The sequence below is a fragment of the Arachis ipaensis genome, chromosome B04 (assembly GCF_000816755.2).
Source record: "Arachis ipaensis cultivar K30076 chromosome B04, Araip1.1, whole genome shotgun sequence".
NCBI classification, from domain to species: Eukaryota; Viridiplantae; Streptophyta; class Magnoliopsida; order Fabales; family Fabaceae; genus Arachis; species Arachis ipaensis.
The window spans coordinates 3,188,765-3,207,395 of NC_029788.2; the positions used below are offsets into that span (position 1 = coordinate 3,188,765).

General features: G+C 36.2%; 1 pseudogene; it reads right to left on the bottom strand.

Moving 5' to 3' along the window:
• LOC107635847 overlaps positions 1-8,030 on the bottom strand; it is a 12,990-nt pseudogene extending 4,960 nt beyond the window's left edge.

An 18,631-nucleotide genomic window follows, 5' to 3' on the forward strand; every position in this document is an offset into this window, starting at 1 on the left:
TATATATATATATATATATATAAAATTTGAAATTGGCTGTTTCGAATTATGAAGCCCCAGACGTGTATAAATATGGTGTGAACGTGAATTCCTCTCATTAGAGTGAAACATAATGGCTAGTGAGGAGAGTTTTTTAGTGTTGGTGCATTATAGAGGGTCCATTAAAAAAAAAAAAACACGCTCTGGTGTGAAGTTCACTGATAAGGATTCCTTCAGTATTTTTATGAGACCCACAATGAGCTTCGATGACTTTCTGAATTCTATAATACAAAAAAACTTGGGCTGCAAGGCGTGAAACGGGTAAAGAAGTTATTCTATCGCATTCTGATCTCAGTGCTGTGAGATGTCGTGAAGTACAACTCTTTCGTCATAGGGAGTGACGTAGATTTGGAGGTTATGTTCCATTGTCATCGGCAGTTTTCCGAGGTCAGGACACCTGAGCTGTTGGCAAAGCTGGTTGATGTGGTGTCTAGCTCAGGAGGTTCGAGACCTGTTGTTGCATCTTCATCCGTGCCTGTGATTGCACCTCGGGACGAGCCTGTCGCCTCCCCGTCATTCACCGTTGATCTCAATCGCAGTGGTGGCGGAAAGGTTGGTATCGTTGATAGGGTGCTGATTCCCTTACAGTGTGGGGCACCGGCTGGTATGGATGATGCATTGCCGGATGATGATGACGATGATGATATGGAGCCAGACATCATTGCTGATGATAGTGGTGATGACATTGCAGCGAGTAATCCAGCTGAGGCTAGCGGTGGTTCTAGCTATAGGACTCAGCAGTACCCTTCGCACTTTTTATCTTTGAACTTGGATGCCATAAGACAGGAGGGGATTCCTGGGAAACCCACTGGATTTGGAGCCAGGAAAACCCAGGGTACCGGAGGTCTTACAGAGTTTCAGGTTGGTCAGCAGTTTCAGGATAAAGAGGAGGCTGTGTTAAGCATGAAGACGTATAGCATCCGACGTTGGGTACAGTACAAAGTGGTGGAGTCTGATTATCGCAAGTATCTTGGGAAGTGTAGTGAATTCAGGAACGGTATACATGGTTGATTAGGATCAGTCTCCGCCAGCGCAAGGGTATTTGGGAGGTAAAACGGTACAACGGACCTCATACGTGTCTGGCGACGTCAATTTCGAGCGATCACAGGAGTCTTGATTATCATGTGGTCTCGGCCTTCATCATGCCGATGGTGAGAGCTGATTCATCTGTCTGCATCAAGGTACTGCTGAATGCGACAGAGACACATTTCAGGTTTAGGCCGACTTATAGGAGGGTTTGGTTGGCTAAACAGAAGGTCGTGGCACAGATTTACGGAGATTGGGATGAGTCATATAACAAGCTACCACGATGGGTATTAGGTGTACAGCTGACAATGCCTGGTAGTGTTGCGGTGTTGAGGACGAGTCCTGTTTGAGTGGGGGGCAGGTGGACAACTCGCAAGCCTATTTTCACCAGTTTTTCTGGACGTTTCCACCGTGTATTGAGGCATTCTAGCATTGCAAGCCGTTGGTGAGTATTGACGGGACCCACTTGTACGGTAAATATGGGGGTACACTACTCGTTGCGATTGGACAAGACGAGAACTCCAACATCCTGCTTGTTGCATTTGTACTCGTGGAGGGTGAGAATGTGGAGTCCTGGTCATTTTTTCTATCCTATTTCTGCCAGCACGTGACCCCGCAGCCAGGTATCCTGGTGATATCAGATAGGCACAACGGTATCAAGGCCGCACTTGAGGCACCCGACGGAGGTTGGCTACCACCTGTTGCATATCATACATTCTGTATTTAACATGTGGCCGCAAATTTTGCCCTTACTTTTAAGGGCAAGAATGCATGAAGGCTTCTTGTGAATGCAGCCTATGCCAAGACTGAGGTGGAATTCAATTACTGGTTTGATATTCTGCGAACTGAATACCCTGCCATGTGTGACTGGGCTAACAGGATTGAGTATGCGATGTGGACTCAGCATTGGGATGAGGGTAGGAGGTTTAGTCACATGATGACGAATATCTCCGAGTGTGTTAATTCCATCCTGAAGGGGGTCAGGAACCTTCCGTTGTGTTCACTAGTGAAGGCCACTTACGGGAGGTTGGCAGAGCTATTCGTTCACAAGAGGAGAGAGGCAGAGGCCCAGCTGGGAACCGGACAGCAATTCAATCAACATCTGGTGAAGGCTATAGAGGCTAATCTGAAGACGTCGAGGTGCTTCACAGTGACTTTGTATGATAGAGATAATTCTGAGTTCACTGTCTCTGAGACCACACCTACTGGTCATTCTCACTTGGTAGTTACAGAGTGTCACTCAGGGATCAGACATGTGATTGCGGATATTTTCAGGCACTTGATTATCCATGCTGCCACGCCTTAGCATGTTGTGCTTATTCACGGCTCACTTGGCAGCCCTATGTGCACCAGGTGTATCTTCTTAGCTCGGTGTTCAGTGTGTATCGGATGGGATTCACTCCTCCCATCCCTGAGAGTTTTTGGCCTCCGTATGATGGACACACAGTCATACCAGATCCCTCCAAGAGGTGTGCGAGTGAAGGGTGTCCTAGGACCACCAGGATTCGGACTACCATGGATGAGGCTGATCCAAACAGGCCCAAGAGATGTGGTATGTGCAGACAACCAGAACACACACGTCGGAGGTGTCCACAAGGCGGCGTCACCACGGGGACTGGGGTCGATGTGTAGTCGGTAGTCAGATTAGTTGTTTTAGTTTCATTTTTACACTTGAGCCTGTTACGTATTTCGTATTTCAATCCGTTTTATTCAGTTTATGTAATGTGTTGTTCGAATTGTTATTTTTGCCGCTATTGACTTATGTTATATGGAAGCTATTTTTGGAACGCATTGAGTAACACTAGTATCTAGCAAATACGTAACATATGTAATATATGTGGGGCGATATGGACTAATAATGGCATGAAGCCAGTTTCAACATAACTGATATAAACTAGTGACATAACTCATACAACATAAGTAATACGAAATAAACTGGTAACATAACTCACAGGCTATGCACACACATTCAAAGTAACTAAGTAATACAAGGTCACTGCAGAGTTAAAGCGACTAAGCATGACAAAACGAAAGCAACTTGAAAGAAACTAAGGTGCATAACTCAACGCTAAACCCAAATAATGAAGTTAGTCATCCAAACATATGCGAACCCGTGAAGCAGCGTCGAGGTCACAGGACCCTCTAGCGTCTCCGGGCTATCGGCTTCTCGTCATCCTCTCCGTCTGCATCATCCTCATGTGTAGGCTGTGGGGGTGGCCTAGCCGGTCCTAGCTCAAGATGTGGGGAGGGCCCTAGACGGTCCTGCGCCAGCATGTGGGGCAACAGTGTAGGCGGACGGAGGAGTACCACTCAAGGCAAAATGCTCATGAATCGGACTCGACGGAGGCTCGTTCAGGTCCACATCTAGGTGTGCCTGAGTCCCGGTGGCATGTGGACCCCGACGTGCTGCATCATCCTCCTGCATGATGGCGCTAATCTCCTCTAGAAAGTATGATCCTCCGAAATCCGCATCAAGACCACTGCAAACTTCACCACTGAAGTAGCTATAACTGTCCAGCTAACTTCACCATGTGTCTGTTCCCCACGTAGCACATGCACCGGTATAACCACGAGAGAGCAGCTGATCCCCAACTGTACCCACCCATGTCCTCAAGCCTGGCTACGTATAGGAGCCACCTAATGTGAATGTGATTGCCGAAATTATTGGTAAATAGCTGAGTCCGTAACAGCATCATGATATAGGCCTGGGCATACCTCCTAACAGTGGGCTCATCGGCTCCCTTAGGAAGCTCTCCAAATATCTCCTGGAACTAGCTGCAGTTCACTGCAAACTTCTGGATTTGGTTCGCAGAAGATAATGCACCCAGCAGCTCCTCGAACCACACCCAAGCTGGTCGATCACCTTCAATGTACGTCTGAAAATCTGTCAGGCAACCACTAACATAATATCCATCGATCGGCAGTCCTAACTGGTACGCCACGTCCTGTGGTGTAATGGTGTACTCCCTGAACGGCATATGAAACGTGTGCGTCTCCGGATGCCAGTGCTCCACTAACGCACTAACCAAGGGCTCATCCAGCTTAAACCATCTTTCGTTCATCTGGCAAGATGGTACAACCCGGCCATCTGCAAGTACGAAACGTACCTCTCATCCAAATGCATATCCTGCTACCATCTGGTAGCACAAATCCCACACTTTCGTACTGTTGTACCAGCAAGTGCACTGGATCGTCCAAGTAATACCTGAGCAAGTCAGGGTCGATCCCACGAGGATTGTGGTTTGAAGCAAGCTATGGTTATCTTGCAGTTCTTAGTTAGGCAGATCAGAAAGTTGTTGGATTATGGAGTTTAGGATTCTTATAACAGGGTGCTAATACTTTAAGGATAGAGTTGAGGATTGGAGTTGCCTTACCTTTCTGAATTAACTTTGGTACTACTGTCTTCTCTGCTTGTGAATGATCTTCTTCTATGGCAGGCTGTATGTGATCAATGCCATGGGCCATGGTCATTGATCTCCTTTGCTACAGATTGAACGCCATTGGCCGTGGTCATCCAATCTGACGAAGGGTGAAGCGCTTAGCAGTTCATTCTCCTGGCGATCCTACTCAAAGCGCCATAGACAAGGTCAAATCTTCCGGATCAGAGAACGCTGCTTTTTTGGATTCTAGCCTATACCACGGAGACCCTAATCTCCCCGGAAATCGGCTGAACTGGTGTCTTGAGAAGTCCTCAACGAAGTCGTGGATTAACCATCTGAGAGATGAATAAACATAGCTGTTGGCTCGTGCTTTCCAGTCATGTATTCACACGAACCCAAGTAGACGCAGGTGTTTGTCAGGCACGTTCGTCTTAGTGTGATGAACAGAGCTGATTGTTCGATCATCCTATTCACCATGTTGAAGAGCGGATATACATCTTAGAAACAGATTAAACACAGATCGAAGAAAAAATAATAATACTTTTATTAATTCATAGGACTCAGCAGGGCTCTTCCCCTAAACCTAGGAGGTTTAGAGACTCATACTGAAGTAAAAATACAATGTAAAATGAAAATAGGGCTGAATGATATGCGTGATATCTAATGATTATGTAAAATACACTTTAAATACTAAACAGATGACTAGTAAGGGTAAAATAGTCTTTTTGGTGCTAAAATCCACTTCTGGAGCCCACTTAGTGAGTGTTTGAGCTGAACAGCAGACATGTGTCACTGTGTCCATATTTCAATGAGACATGGACATCAACCAAACACTACGTCGGGTAACGGAATTTCTAAAAAGTTATATATCAACATAATCCACAAAATACTAGTCTGATTAATAAAGAAAAGGATAGCAAGATTGATCAGCTTCCAGCTTCGTCGCGACATTGGATCTGCAATATTGTGACTGGCTCAATCATAACACGGGATGTATCTCATTATCAACCCATTGACCACTCATTAGAGTTACATAGACATCAGGATCTTATGAAGCAATTATTATATAAGACAATAATCACATTAACATTAATTAACAATTACTATTTTGTTGGAAATCATCTAGTTGTACAATAAAAATAAATCAAGAATCCTGAATTTCACCAATCAGTGACCTATTCTCTTAAAATCTACAGCTAAAATCCTAACCATACACAACTGAAGAATACACAATTTTGCTTTAAAAACACAAGAAAACCAAGGATCTGTCTATCAAATTATCCAAGTATCAAATAAAATAGCACAACTTAGACAAGAATGGTTCAAGAACAGTAACAATATTGACAAGTTCAGGGTCCAAAGAACTTTTCTCCTTTGCCTCTCTCTTTTGGAGGCTCTCTTTGACCCCTCAATCTTGCCTTTTCAATGTCTATCAAGCCTGATAAATCATTGTCATCCTTTTTCACAATTACCAAATTCAAATCAGAGAGGTTATTGAATATGAAAGAATCAAAACACAGCACACAAGACTTGAATGAATGCTCTATACATTGTGCAGTCTATACTGATTGTCATTATAATCTTAATCTCAAAGAAAATTAAAAGAGACATATAATAGTGTAGTGTATTACCTCTATGGAGCAAGAGGCGAATGCAACCAGGGGTCAATACTCTCTGCTTCATTGAACATCTCTAGACTGTGTTTGTTTCTGAGAACAGGACAGGACAAGACACTGATGGATAGAGACATAAAATTTTATATTTTTGTATTCTGTTTGGTGATAAACTAGAACAAATTATGAAAATCTAATTTATTCAATATGCAAAGCGAAAGCTAACACAATAGCTGACGGAACTCCAACTACATAATATGACTCTAAGTTAATAAAAATACCCATTTTTTGCCAACCGCATCCTCGGACAATTTCTGAGACAACACCCTGCAGCCCGTCCAAGAAATTGGATGCTGCAAGAATTGGCAGCATAAATTCCACCTGTTGAACCACTTGTACGTTGTTACTGTAAACATGGCCCCAAACGTTGCGTATCATTATCATCAGTGTTGCAACCAGGATACCCTCAATAATGGCTGCTACTACCACTACACACACTGCTAAATGTGCAGACCAAGGATTACCAGCTCCAAGTTCGTTAGATACAAGAGTACTGTAACAAAAACAAATAATTATGCAATTACAATTGTTACTTTGATCTCGACATTTGTTGTCACAGAATTCTAAATATTCATAAGCAAGTAGCAGTAATTAAGTTACCTTATAGTTCCACTTAATCCAAACGGGATCATCCAAATAGTTAATGTTGTATTCATACTGTAATTTCCAACATTAATTAACATAGGTGCAAATAATAATTATCCACAATAACATGTAAAGTGCTGGTAGCTAAGAATTGTGAGAACTACATCAAATGTGGAACTAACCAAATAGAAAGCACTGATGTTTGCAACTTTAGATTTGGAAGACGACCAGATAGGAGAACCATCAATTCAAACGACCACAGTTCCAAGCTGCTCAGCACAATGGGAACCAAACAAAAACTCATTAGTAGAGGATCTCGAACAGTATAACGATGAGAAAAGCAACAGTTAGTAGAAACTTACCAAACCATAACAGCAGAAGGAATAGCAAGTTTCAAAAAAGAAGGAATGTCATGGAATGCCTCCACTGAAAACTCCGTCCGAGTTTGTGAACATTTTGGAGAAAACTTAATATATAACGCAAGTATCAACACATTCACCCAATATGATATACAATTTGATATGGCAGCTCCTCTACTCCCTAAGTCATATTTTAACACTAACGCCCAACACAAAGCAGCATGCAGTGCAGTAACTACTCCAGAGCTGAGCATCATTGGAACTCCAATGTTCTGTGTCTGTAGAAATCTAGTCTGACACTGAAGAATACTAGAGGCAAAAAGATATGGAATGATTAACTGAGCATATCTTCCTACTTCTGTGGAGATTTTGTGATCTTGGCCAAATAAAATCAATATGGATTTTGTGTTTGCCCAAATAATAGAGATGGTACGCATAAGATGATAAGAACAAGCATGGCTTTCTGAACGTGTACACCTAACATGCCATGCTGTCCTGGTCCATATGATTGGCCACAAAAGGTATCCAAGGCACTTGTCATTCCTATCTGTCATTATATAAAACCAACAAGGAGTTGAACACAAGGTTAGTCGATTCAATAGAAACAGTTGGCAATGAATTAGTAATCGCTTCTAGTTTCCATGCCATGGAGGGGAGTAATCGGGTTTGGTATTGAAATATTTTTATAACTAACACCGAACAAAATATTGGGATGGTTCAGTTTGGATTATATTTATTTGATATTTTTTAATAAATTCAAATTATAAAAGAAAAGAAGAGGAGAAAAATCTGATTGGTGAAACGTAAAAAGAGTGTTAAGAGATATAAAAGGAACTGACCACTAAACGAATGCCAGTGACAGAAGAAAAGGAGATGGCCATAGAAACGCCGGAGAGAGCCAACTCGCTGACACGACCCACAAATATTATGGAAATAAGCTCAATGGCGAAATTAAGAAGATTCACCATAATTAAAGGTCCTGCCAGACATATTTACTTTCTCACTTCTTTAACCACTGATCTTAACTTATTTTTTTTTGATACATTAGGCTCAACAGAGACACGGGTATTATTCTTGTATTCTCCCTCCATGGACTAATTTATATATTCTTACATAAGTTTTAGAATGAAGAAGTTTATAACGAAGAACAAGTTAGTCTCAGATGATAGAACTTATAAAGAGTGTGTTGTAACACAATAGATTAGGTTTATATTTAGTTGAGTTTTATGGAGGCATAAAAAAATGGTGGCTAAGGATGACATTAGATTAATCCCCTGTTTGAAATAATTTTTTTTCAAAATCTACTCTCTCTCTTTTTTTTTTTATCAAAAATAGGATTGAGACTCGAATTAAATTAAAATTATATATACATATGGTGTTTTAAATTTTGAATTTTATTTGGATGTTTTTTTTATTATTGTTAAATAAAAAATTTTCTATAATTATTGAATTTTATATATTCACCATAATTAAAGGTTCTATCAGACATATTTGCTTTCTCACTTCTTTCTCACTTCTTTATTTGGATGTTTTTTTTATTATTGTTAAATAAAAAATTTTCTATAATTATTGAATTTTATATATTCACCATAATTAAAGGTTCTATCAGACATATTTGCTTTCTCACTTCTTTAGTCAGTGATCTTAACTTATTTTGCTTGGATACATTAGGCTCAACAGAGACACGAGTATTATTCTTGTATTCTCCCTCCAAGGACTTATTTATATATTCTTACATAAGTTGTAGAGTTAAGAAGTTTATAAGGAAGAACAAGTCAGTGTCAGATGATAGAACTTATGAAGAGTGTGTTGTAATTTGTAACAAATGGTGGCTAAGGATGAGTGGATGACATTAGGTTAATTCCTTGTTTGAAATAATTTTTTTTTCAAAATCTATTTTTTTTATACCAAAGATAAGATTGAGAATTTGAGACTGACCTCTAAATGAGCATGAAGAGACTATGCCATTTGAATATTATAGCTCATTGGCTTCAAAATCTACTCGTTGACATAATTAAAAATAATCATTAAAATTTAATAAAATTTTCAAATATTATCAAATTAAATCAAAATTTTATATACATATGGTATTTTAAAATTTGAATTTCACTTGGATGTTTTTTTATTATTGTTAAATAAGAAATTTTCTGTAATTATTGAATTTTATAATATTTAAAAAATTTTATTCCTTTGACCCAATTATATTTGTAGAAATATTTTTATTTAGTATTTTGTTGAATTTTTGTGCGGAATTTAAAGTTCGAGAGTTTTATGTGTTTTAGTGCCTATAAAAGTATAAATATCAATAATAGTCTTTTGGTAAGCTTTGTAACTTTGTTTCTTATGTACATATTTCTGAATCAGATTTTATAGTGGCTGAATTATGAAAAGGGGTGTCTTGGGAGGTTGATAATCTTACCACGCCTATTCCGCATGAGATTAAGCAGTTTATTTGTGGTCTGAGATATCCTAGTTCTGAGTTAGAGCCACAGTGGGAGTGGTGGCCTGCAGCAACAAAAAAGTATAGTGCAAAGGAGGGTTATAGATGGTTATTAGAGAAAACATTAAATTGGAATGCCAATAGTAACTAGAACTGGTTGTGGAATACAAACATTCCGGAGAAGTTCAAATTTACTATGTGGCTTGGCTTACATAATACTCTGCCAACTAAGACCTTTCAATTCAAGCGACATTTAGCTTCTTCAGATATGTGTAAGAGATGTAATAAGGCGCAGGAGACTATGGAGCATTGCCTTAGAGACTGTGAACGATCAAAGGCAATTTGGCATATGTTGGATCCTAGTATCCTAGACTCGACGGCGGGTACTGCTCTTGAAGAGTAGTTTCGGAAGGCCTTGGCTAACAATGAGGCGTCTTTTGGTGCAGGGCTTTGGTGGGTATAGAGACATAGGTGCAATGACATATTCAACACTGACAACCCTTGGACAGACCATAAGGTTGTTGCCTTGGCCAAAATTACCGCCAAGGACTTACAGGTTTATAGGAATCGAAGCAATGCCTTTATGTCTCTCCAAAATTGCCTGTGTTGGGAACCACCGGTAGGCAATAGTTTTAAATTTAATTGTGATGCAATCTTGTATCTAGATTCAAATTTAGTGGGATTTGGGTGTATTATTAGAGATTCTAAGGGAGATTAGATCTCAGACTGGTCTGGAAACATTCCCCCTGGTCTATCATCAGATGTGAATTATTTGCTGCTTGGAGGGGGCTGGTTTTAGCTTGGGATTACGGTTTGAGAGATATTATATGTGAAACGGATTGCCTTGACATTCTGCCCATCATGCATGAGCTTACAAGTGGGTATTCATCTGAAGTAACAGATTTGGTTCACAAGATTCAGGAGCTTTTATCTCGTTCTTGGCTTGTTCACGTTGAGTGGGTGTCCCAAGAAGCAAATAGAGTTGCGGATTGGATGGCTAGATATGGTGCCAAGAGTAACTCTAATCATGCTCTTTGATCTGAGCCTTGTGCTGATCTCCAGCAAATCATCTACGGATATAAGATAGTGTTTGCTTTGTTTATTTTCATGTTTAGACACCAATATATATATATATATATAATTGAAATCACAATATTTAGATTGAAATTGCATAATAAAAAAGAAAATTAGTTTTTAAGAATACTAATAAAGTGAAAGAGTTGTGACAAATAAGAAAAATAGAAAAAATAAAGCATTACTATTATTGGCAATTTATCTCTTACTAATTTGATTTCAATTATTTTTACACTGATAATTACCAAAAAAATGAATTAAGAAGCACGTTAGCATATATTTATACATAATACATTAATTTTCAGTCTCAGCAATTTTAATTTTATGTAATTTTTTTCAAAGAAATAAACAAACCAAAATGAAATAAATGACAATTAAATTATTTTAAGAAAGCAATAATTAAATTTTATTAATTAAAAATTCAACTATTAAGTATAAGAGGGTCATCAAATTTAGAATTTTAAAAAATTTCAATAGCAAAATTAAAAAAAATTTGTATTAAAATTAAAATATTTTAGCGTCACCATTAAAAAATTTTATTACTATTTTTTATTTAAAGAATAATGTTGAGTTTGGAAAACTTATATTTAAAATGATGATCAAATATTATTAAAATATATTTAAGTTCTTAAATTATTTTCAATTGTTTGGTTGATATATTTGTTATTGTGCAGATTTTCTATTGGGCGAGAAGTAACATAAGCCCAACTTGTTATTTGAACTTAAGCTTTGTGCAAAAATTAATTTAAACATAAGTGGCTTTATGTTGAAATGAAAGTGGCCCATATCACAAGCACATAGACCAATATTGAAGGATCAAGGAAAGGAACCCAAAGGTTTTCAAAGCAAGCCTTGGTTACTCTCCTTGTGATTGGAATACAAAATTCAATTTGGTTAAATGCACTCCTTGGTAACCGAAACTCAAAATTAAATTGAGTTTATTGTGCATTGAAAGCTTCTCTTTTCTCTCTCCTCTCTCTTGTCTTTCGGTCACATCTATCAGAGAAGAAGATTGAAGAAGTTATCAGAAAAAGCTTACAGAAAAAAAACTATGAAGAAGAAAGGAATATCTTTACTTCAGAAGGAAAGATTTTGGAAGATGGCCTCAAGATTTTGATGCCAAGAAAAGAAACAATCTACCTCGGTGAAGAAGCAAATCTGAGGTAAAAAGGTTAGTTCTATTTTTGTTCATCAAAGAAACAAGATAGTCGCTGAGCTACACGTAAGAAAAAGCAAAAATGGAAGGCAAGAAGCTGTCCTGGGTCAGAAGATCATCAAGGATTCCAAACTCTTTCTTGGAGCCAAAGACAAGATCAAGGGTTCAGATGGAAGGAGCTTGATGAAAAGGGTTGAGAGAGATACATGCATGTTAGTTTTTGGTTTTTTTCTCTCTTCTCTTTGTCCGAACCGCTGCTGTTTTTGGTTAGAGAAGAAGTTGCATGATTGAATCAGTTTCAACCTTGGAAGCTTTCCCTTCTATAATAAGGGTGAACGGCCAAGGGTTGAGATCAAGGAGAGTAAGCACAGAGTTCTCATAGCTACCCTGAAGCTTTATGAGTTCTTCTCCTTCAATGGTGTTTATTTTGTTTTCTTTTTCTTAGTATTATCTGTCTGAGTCTCATGGTAAAAGACAAACATGGTGAAGTTTGTAAGAAAAAGCAAGTGAGAGAAAAAAGACAGTGATCAATATTAGAGAAAAAGCTATAGATGTCTTAGAGTTTCTTTGTACATCTTTCTGTTGTGTTTCATGATTCTGTGGGATTTCCTTGCAAGTTGCGTTAGCACTTTGCAGTTTTGAGTCCTGGTCAAATTCAGATTGGATATAGAATTTGGATTTGTCCCAGATAAAAATGGGTAGTTCCTAGGAAAAAATTGGTGTTTGTAATGTTGTGATAACATAATGAAATTCCATCATTGTTATGATGGAGACTGGATGTAGGCCACATTGCACCTAATGGTTGAATCAGGATATATCTGGTGTTAATTCTTCTTCCCTACTCCTTTCTCTGTTTCTGTTTATCAAGAGACAAAAACAAAAATATCTCTCAATTCGGTACGAGACAAAACAAAAGTGTCTTTCAACTCGACACGAGACCAAAAAGCAGAAATATCTCCTGAAGTTCTTTGAAAAATCAGAAATCAATTTTCAACAAAAAAAAAAGGTTAAGATTCAACCCTCTCTTCTTTAGCCACTGATTACCATCAAATAAAATTGTATGATTTTATGCGTATGTTTGTAAATGGGTTTTGTTGGTTTTTCTACAAATATCATTGGGTCAAAAGAATAAAAATTTAAATTTAATAAAATTTATTAATTAAAGAAAAGTCAGATATAAATAATTGTAATTAATAATTATTAATTTTATATTTTTAAAAACTAAAATATAAATAATTATTAATTAATAATAATTTAAGAAATTAAAATTACTAATTAATAATAAATTGAGTAATTAAATGTTGGTTACCCAAAAGAGTTCTCCACGAAAATCATATTTTACATGTATTATGGGGAACCTTTGCAAAGTCTAACTATTATGATTGCCACGTGTTCATTACGAGAACCCTCTACATACCTTCCCCAGGTGTAGAGAAAATTGATTAGCTACATCATAGCATTGCTCTTTCTTTTTTTGGTCAGAGCGACAGATTCGGGATTCTGACATCATAGATGGATAGCAATTTCAGTATCAAGAGTGTGATTGAAGAACCTTAACTCTCATAGCATTGCCCTTTAATAATACTAGCGAAGTGCCTGTGCAATGGATGGATATGTTAAGTTTTAATAAAAATCAGTTAATATTAAGTTATTGTTATAATAACTAATTAAATATAAATTTTATATTTTAAATTAGATCGTAAGAATAAAATGATCTAATTTTTTTTAAGAAAATTGTAAAAATATATAAATTAAGATTAAGATTATGTTTAATTACAATAAATGCATGATAGAAAAATTGTAAACTAAAGTGAATAAGTATCCAAAAATAATTTTTACAAAAAAATAACAAATTTATAGAAGAATATAAATATCTAAAATTACATATTAAATAAATTTTAAAATTATACATAATCAACTAAATTTGTCTACAAACAACATTTATAATTGTACCTTTTGCTTTGAATAATTATTCTAAACTAATACCCTTAATCTTGATTTTGATTTTTACTTTTGGAAGGAACTATTTAGATAAAATTGTCTGTATGTAAAAACATGTTTCGACAATTATAGACCCATATATTTGACCCTAAAATTTGTTAATAGTCATCATCCCATAGATAATAACACACATCACAAAGGAAGAGCCATTTCCTATTATTAAGATCGTCTAACATTGCAATGGCACTGTCACCAATGACCAACCTCATATACTACATAATACCACAAAAGTCATGTATAATTATAAATTACATTAATAGAGAAGCATTCAAAATAATAATGATAATAAAAGAAATATAATTATGGACATTCAAAAGAGCACAGAATATTATATATCACATAAGTAAGTTTTTTGAAAACTTCATAACTCAATCATTTAAGAAATATGAATAGCTATTTTTTTAAAGAACAGGATGCACATTGCAGGCAATGCAAAATGGTTGATCTTTAAATTCTCATTATGTAGAATAATAGGTTCACATAAATGGAAGAATCTAAGAAACAACTATCTCAATTCTATAGGAATAGAGGCTTTCAAAAGAAAAATTGAAAAAATGATTTAAATGCATATATTTGCCAAACATACATTTTTCAAGAAAAGAGACAATTCACTATCTCAACAAAAATTAGCTGGAAAAGATATAGTTTGTGTAGTTTGAGCATGAATATACAATAATGAAAGCTAAAGCAGCAAATAATAAAAAACTTCATAGCAAAATTATATCCCTCAAATAGAAAAAAATAAGTCATAATATATAGGTAAATCAGTACCCAACTCTTTGAAAAGCAAATAAGCAGGAGAAGGCACATCAACGAAAATGAAAAAGAAAAAAAGCATTGAACACTAGGTACAAAGGAAAAAAAAAGAGCTAGAACATTAAGTACAACGAAGTACTGAATCTTCTTACTCACGTAATTGTTCGAGGGATTTCCTATCAAATTTATCAGTCACATAAGCAAGTTTTTTGAGAAGTTCATGGCCCTAAATCATTTAAGAAATATAAATAGTTATTTTTCTAGAAAACAGGATGCACAATGCACGCAATGCAAAATAGTTGATCTCTAAACTCTTATTATGTAGAACAATAGATTCTCATAAATGAAAAAGTCTAAGAAAGAACTATCTTAATTCTATAGGAACGGAGACTTTCGAAAGAAAAATTGTAAAAATAGTTTAAATGTATATATTTGCCAAACATATAAATTTTTCAAGACAAAGAGACAAATTCACCATCTCAACAAACCAAAAATATTTACTCCAAACCATAAATATTCAAACTTTGAGCCAGTTAAATCCACCTCATCGAACTAAAACATAACCACTGAAAGAAGAATATCAAATACTAATGTTGCGAAGCAATTGATACATACCATTAATCTAAAAAGGAAACAAACCAGAACGAACTCACCCACAAATAAAATAGTGGCCCCATTGGTGATTCTTCAAATCTTATTAATAAACTGAATGGTAATGGAGGATTTGTTAATTTTATTAATAAGTTCAACTATGTCCTGTTTCATGCATCTGCTCTCAAGTGAGGAAAAAGAAACTAAAGACTGTTAAATTCTGTGTTTTATTTGTTCTTCATTCTGTTTACTTTTCTTCTTTAAAAAGTAGAATCTTGCTTATGTATGAATGAAATATCAAAAGATTTTCTGCATGCACACTAAAGAAAGCAATTTTTCTTCTTTTTTTCCCTTGATAATCTAGAATGATCTACGGTTCCTTCATGAGGACATTTATAGTCTTGGTACCATGGTTACTAACCAAATCAGATATAAAATATTTAGACAGGGATAATTAAAATGAATAATTAATGACAACATAATAGAACATACACAAAGTGACACCACTAAAGAATCTTATGGAAACTTACTTGTTTATTCAAATTAATGTAGATATAGGTTTAATGTTCATTCTCATCAATCCTTGCGAATGCAGAAAGGAACTTATCAACATCATCAAACTTACTATCAAGCAATGTGCTCGAAATACTTCACATCAAAATAGAACCCAATCTCATACTAAAGCCTAAGAAAAACCCCATAAGTAAATGACAACTATCAGTAGATTAATTGGAAAAACGAATTACCACTTATTTGTGATTCCTTCTAATAGTTTTCTTAGTGGAATTCTTCACACCCATGGATCTTGTCTTCATATTGCACTATCGAGAAGCCTTTGCAACTTTGCTGTCTGGTAACGTGCCCATTTCTATTGTTAGTAAATTCTGGTTGTTAGAAATCAGATCTCAAATAATTTTAGTAAAATCAACATATAAAAAAGGAACCATAAAGGAAACATTAAGCAAAAATATCTACCAAAATTCATAGAGAACCATAACCTCTACCTATGTGTGCTTGTACATCATGGGGTGAACCTGAAAAAAGAAAATAATGCACAATAAGAACATTTAAAAGAGAGAAATTGCACAATCCAAACCCACCAATAATTGCTATTGCTAACACCATGACTCACACGACACTAAATGAGAAACCTCTTGTTTAGTAGATCCAATCAGTTCAAAGGATTCTAAATCCCAAAATTTTAGTGTACTGCCTGCTAACCCTGCAATACAATTTGTGATATTCAAAAGCTTAAGAATAAATATTGAGACTTTCAATCTTTTAGGCATCAAATCATAATTAAGTTAACCAAAATTAGAGGGAAAAAATATATGTATAAATGCCAAGTCCACACAAATACATATTATGCTTAGTATGAAAAAGTTAATTTGCGAGTGGTCCATACATTTGCACTTTCTACGGTGGTGATATATGTTTGGGGGACTGCATTGAAATAAAAAAATAAATTAGCTTCTTATTTAATTAGATCCTTATATAGAGAAGAGAAATTTGCTATATCTAGTAAGATATTTAGATAGTACATGCACTAAGATTGACATTAGTAAAATAATTAAGAAGTGAATTGAAATTTACACCTTGAATTATGTACTTTTGCTGGTAGTAGATTTAGATACTGAAGACACCCACGAACTGTTAGTATAGAGAAAGTTTTCCTAAAAGAAAAAGAGTGAACTAAAATAAGAAAACATACTCGGCTGAACTTAAGTCTTCAACTCTATTATCATTAATACTATATAAATTGATGTTCAATGCTTGGTTAACATATAAGTTGACAACATGTATAGGGTGCATCCCATGTCTATCCTTAAACTCTAAGAAAACATAAAATTTGAATAAAAAGTCTATGTAAATATAGACTGTCATCTTTTAAAATAAATAAAACTTAATTAGATGGTAAATGAAGAATACCATCATGTTTATACTTTGAAATCAACGGATTCAAGTTGCTCCTCCACTTTGCACCCCAAACCAATTTATTTAAAAAAAATCACGATGGCTAAGATCACAAAATTTATTTCAATTGCAAGGAGTATAATAATGTAACAAAGAGATCAAAACGAAGAGATCCTTCTTACATATTGCCATTGATCACTCCCAAATACCGAACCAATCTCTGTATTTTTGTTGCATGCTCTACTGCTTCAATACCGGTTTTTATATGAGGCTTGGAAACTATCTCAAGCAAAGGTGTCCTGCTCTATTTAGATCAACCATTCAACCTATCATGAAAACACCAGAAACTTCAACACTATTTTATCATAGATACAGGTAGTTGAGCATATTATGTGTGATCTAACAATGAAATAACTAAAGGTAGTTTAGGGATTATCTAAATATATATGTGTTTGAAAAATATGTAACTCAGTATAACAGATGCACAACAAATAAAAACCAAGGTTGCGAGAACCGGACCGGTCATTGAACCGGTTAAATAACTGGTTTAATAGTTTACTGGTTCAACCGGGGTTTAACCGGGGTTCAACCGGTTTAATTAAATATAAAATAAATTTTTTAAAAAATTAACTCTCCCGTATGTGAACTTCTGTAAATCAATCAAGTCACTCTTCAGAACATCCAAAACAGGTACCCAACCTAAGAATCATACTCAACCAAATCATAGGAAGCCATATAGTAATTTCAATGCATAATTGTGGCACTGTTTTGATTTTGAATCAATAACAGCAAAAAAAACAATTCACCAAAACAAATATAAAATATTGGATTTAAAAATCATTCTCAGCAGAATAAATAAATTATACAATTGAATTTATAACTCAATCTCAGCAGAATTAATTCAAGATCAACGGACTGAATTCAAATAAAAATTCAAAACATTAATATCTCAAAATCCAGCAGAATCATCAATAATACATCATATGCATGTTCAGAATAAATTTCAAATTTCAAAATTATAGAGTCAGGGAGATAGAATCAGGGAGAGTTAGAGACTGAAACTTGGGACCTGAGAGGGTTGAAGGCTTGAAGCAGAGAAGAAGAGACTTGAGACCTGAGAGGGTTGTAGCAGAGACTAGAAACTCCACACGAAGAGAAGCAACGACGGCGAGACACAGTGCGGAGCAGAGAAGCAGAAACGAAGATGAGGGGAGAAGCAGAAACGACTCACGGGGAGGAGGGGAGAAGCAGCAACGACCCACGGCGAGGAGCAGAAAAGCGGCAACCCACGGCGAGGAGCAGAGAAGCGGCGACAACCCATGGCGAGGAGCAGCGACAGAGAGAGCTCGGACAGAGATGGCGAGAGAGAGAGAGAAGGGAGAGAAGGGTTCGGCGATGAGTTTTAGCTCTGAAGTGGAATGGTGGGAAGTGGCTATTCTTCAAGGAGAAGAAAGGATTATGGATGGTGGCTGTTCTTCGATTCCAAGAGAAGATTAGGGTTTTCTCACCTTCTGCTGAGTGAGGGTATTGTGGGGGGAGGTGTTATGCGCTGGGTGAAAGAGAGAAAGGGGTGGGGTGGGAGGTGTTATGCGCTGGGTTTTCTTTTTCTTTTTTTTTTGTAAACGGCGCCGTTTTGA